Raw genomic sequence first — 4,336 nt, 5'->3', positions numbered from 1 at the left:
CAACCCCTTCAAATATGATCACACATTATTTTCATAAATATATCATTTCCACCTTAATACCAGATTTAATTAACATCCAGCCAATACACGACACACCAATTATTAATATGAGGAACTACGCACGAGTCATAACATGAATGAGAGTGAATGTAGTGAAGCGATAAGAATTAAAACGGAATCAAGTACGCACGATAGAGATCCAAGAAGTGAAGATTCTTCCTAAAAGTCACCATAGCCTCTCGAAGATAAGTACAGACGTCTCCGTACCGATCCTCGAGACGCTATTTAGACTCGACTTGTACACACGTGAGACCTATTAACCTGGGTCTCTGATACCATTTTGTCACGACCCAAAAATGGACGTGATGGCACTCGTCTTATCCCACCAAGACAAGTAAGCCTAAAACTCAACTATTACAATAAAAATGCGGAAAATTTACTATCAACTTACATTATACCCCAAAACCTGGTTGTCACGTGTACAAGCGTCTAAAGTATTACAATCGGATCAAAAGAAAATATAAGTCTCATATGATATTGTTTCTAGAGTAGAACAAAATCATAAACAAGAGTAAGGAGGGATGCTGAGATAACCAACAACTACCTCACAAAATCTCCAGGAAGCCTCGGAAAAGAAGAGAATATATCATAAAGTCCGGGCTAGTAACCTACAAAAATTTGTAGAAGCAAGGGGTGAGTACCAAACCACACGGTACTCAGCAAGTAAACCTCTAAACACAAGCTAAGGGGATGAAATACGGGTACTCCTACCACCCCAACCGAACCTCCACAACTACAACCTACATAAACATCAGCCCAACCTAACAACTCACAGTTTACATAGAACGTAACTCAACAAAAACATTTAGACAAACTACATATCCTCCACGACAACACTTTAACAAATTACATATCCTCCACAACAACACTTTACAAATTATATATCCTCAACATCAACACTTAAACAAATTAGATATTCTCAATAGCAACACTTCCAAAAATTTACATATTCTCACTAACACACTTCAACAAATCACATATCCTCAACAACAACACTTCAACAAATCACATATCCTCAACAACAACACTTCAACAAACTATATATCCTCAATAACAAGCTCAGTATTCAACAATCACAAGTTCCGCAAAAAGGCAATCACTAGATCAGTAAAACACAATATCAAGTTCACTAATGATAAGTATGTGCAATGTAATGGAATGCAATGTCAAGTATAATGATGCATGTCTGACCTAGTGATACACACCCGCTGTCTCTCAGTCCGGGACCCATGGGGGACATATCTGTCCATGCATCTGTCGCGGCGCACGACACAACCCTCGATAATAGTAACCATCGCGGCGCGCGATACGTCCCTCGAAATATAGTATCCATCGCGGCGCGCGATACGTCCCTCGAAATGGTACATCCTCTTAAGTACCCATTATTTCTCAATGCACATAACACTTGCCACAACCAATGCCTCAGAATAATGCAGATGACAAGTTCACACATATAATGAGGAGATGACCATTTTCATAACATCACACAGTTCACAACCACAAAAACATGAAGTTACATAAACAATGATTCAACAAGCCTTCAACCCTTTCTCAACACAACACACATAAACAATTAATCACAATGCCTTTTGTTATCCCCATTCTTTTCATCATTAGAATTAATCAATGTGGACAAGTCAACCCATCACCAATCCCGTTACTCCCAACATATACCACAAGGACATACACACATTTCATACACTTAACAAGAGTTTAGAAATCCACTTGCCTCAAATAGTCGAACAATGACTCCAAAACTTGAGCCTTCCTTTTTTGGTTGACTTCCAAACCAATAAAATCTATTCAAATAAATAACCACGATATGATTTCGAAACTAACAACATTCATATTGCTATATCTCTAGCTTACACCCAAAACTCATCCAAATTTATAATAAAATTTCTAAATTTTTATTCCAACCAATTGATCAAATCTCATATTTTTTGAATTTCAAGTTTAGGGTTAAATCTTAATTCTTCGAATAACATAATTATAATGATTTTTATATATCATAATGCACCCACTATTTAACACATATCTCAATATATCAAAACTTGAATCCTAATATGATAATCAAATGAAAATAATTAAAGCCGAAACTAACTGCCCTACACACCAATGGCGGACTACAAAACTATTTGCTGAAACCACTTATTTTCAATGTTCAAATTCATATTTATCGTTCCACTATTAATAATCCTAATCTTGGAGTAATCGTTGTCCAATGATTAGGACTAATCATTGTCCAATGATTGAACCATAATACTTATACACATTTATAACCCCAAGTTCACATATTAGTATAAATTATACACGTTTTAACCTAAAAATCTATTCCTAGTTACTCAAAAATTTAATAGAAAGGATAAGAATAATTACCTTGATATCTCGAGATAAAAATATCGTTGTTTCTCCTCCTTTTTCTTTTTCTTTTCTCCCTTTCTTTTCTTTTCTTACCTGCGTATTTTTTTTTCAGATCGTTCCTTTCTTTCTGTTTCTTTAAGCCATGCGGATTTTTAATAGCCTAGGGCACTTTGCCCCTTTTTTTATTATTATTTTATTAATTTATTTAATTAATTCCTTTTCCATTTTTTTAAATTATATATGTATTAAAAGTAACACTTTCTAATAACCTATTTAAATATTTCAAACTTGGCCTATTATTATTAAAAATAAATAAATTACCCGACATTAATTAATTTAGTTAAATGACAATTAAAAATTATCAAAAATGATTTTTTCGGATCCGGGTCATTACATGTATCTCAAGGGGGAGGGATATACCCGAGAGGAAATAAAGATATATTTGATGGATTATTGTAATTTTTTAAAATTGGTAAAAAAGATTTAGAAATAATAATAAATAAAATGTGTATTTTAGTAATTTTTTCACATATTAATGGCTAAAACTTCCCGGTCAGAGCCCAAATGCCCAGTTTTATGATTAAATGTCATAGAGATGTCATTTTCTAATCATCCTTTTTGATTATTTAATATTTTATATTTCTCTTAAGAGTTGTAGTATTTATGTGTTAATTATAGGGTTTGGGGTTAACTTTTTAAGGGTTTGTTAGTTCGCTCTTTAACTTAGGGTTTTCATTTCGTAATAAATTTTGAAAGTACGTGCTGAAATTCCTTAAAATTAATTATGTTTTTTATGTGTTCAGGTTTATTTTTAAGTGTTGTAGAATATTTTAAGTTTATTTTTTAATTTACGACTTTTATTTGATATTGTGTTGTGTTATGTTGCTATTTTTTATGTTGGAATATATGGATGATTTTTTATGTTTTCGAGATAAATTTATAATTTAGAATTTAAGGGTGGAATTTTATATATGTGATCTAGAACTTAGGAACGAACTAATTGATGATATTAATTTTTTTCATTTATTGTGTTTCATTTCTTGATTCCTTATTCGAAAATTAATTAAGTATGAATGTACATGACAATTTCAAAAAAAAAATCCAATAGCTTGGTCATGAATCACTCTCAAATAATTTTATTTTTGAGTATGCATTGAATTGTACTCTAAATGCATTAGTATAGTTGTTTTATTTTGTTAAAATTTATAGATCAAAATCTTAATAGGATAAAATATTTCTTGTCCAGATATAAAAGAAGGTTAGGATTTATGTCTCTTTCCGTTTGGTTGTTAATATCATTATGTTCTAAATAATAATAATAATAAAAAAGACCTTCCTTTAAGTCAAGAGGTAAGTAGAGTTGAATATCAAATTTCAATAGAAAAAAAATCGTTTCTAAATGGATTAAGAAAAAGGAACTTTTTTTAATGATTCTAGAGATTAAAGTAAATCAACAAGTGATTTGAATGTGTAAAAAAAAATCTCGTGAAAGAATTAATATTGTGTAACTGAAAGAATAATGGCAAGGCACAACATTGTGGGGGTGATGTTCAATGTGAATTATAAATGATATATTTTGTAAAAATTTGATTGATGTAACAAATGAAGGTGACATTAAACTAGCAAAAACTTATGTTATAAGTAGTTGATGACGATGATAAAAAAAATGTCCAGATTATCACTTTTTTGTTGCATTTATGATATAAATATAGATTAGTTTGGTTTATGATTCTAATCTTAGATTTAGTTTCCCTTTATGAGAGTGTGTATTTCCCGTAAATATCTTTATCTTCTTATTTTAATATACTTCACTTAATTTAGATCTCAAAATCCTCCTTTTTTTACTTAATGAGCCTATATACCCAATAGTTCTTTAAGTACTTCGCTTTAGTGCAACTAGTTTCACTACTAT

The 4,336-nt window shown here is 31.1% G+C and overlaps 1 long non-coding RNA gene across 1 annotated transcript; it reads right to left on the bottom strand.

The window, feature by feature from the left end:
- Positions 1 to 377: 377 nt before the first annotated feature.
- On the bottom strand, positions 378 to 2,790 carry LOC138342294 (uncharacterized). The gene is made up of 3 exons (XR_011215146.1): positions 2,440 to 2,790; positions 1,790 to 1,859; positions 378 to 668 (listed from the first exon to the last, which is right to left on the bottom strand). It is a non-coding gene; the product is annotated as an uncharacterized lncRNA (long non-coding RNA).
- Positions 2,791 to 4,336: the final 1,546 nt, after the last annotated feature.

This window comes from Solanum lycopersicum, chromosome 2 (genome assembly GCF_036512215.1).
Source record: "Solanum lycopersicum chromosome 2, SLM_r2.1".
NCBI lineage: Eukaryota > Viridiplantae > Streptophyta > Magnoliopsida > Solanales > Solanaceae > Solanum > Solanum lycopersicum.
The sequence above is the reverse complement of the archived record's forward strand: the minus strand, read 5'-3'. Positions and strand labels throughout refer to the sequence as shown.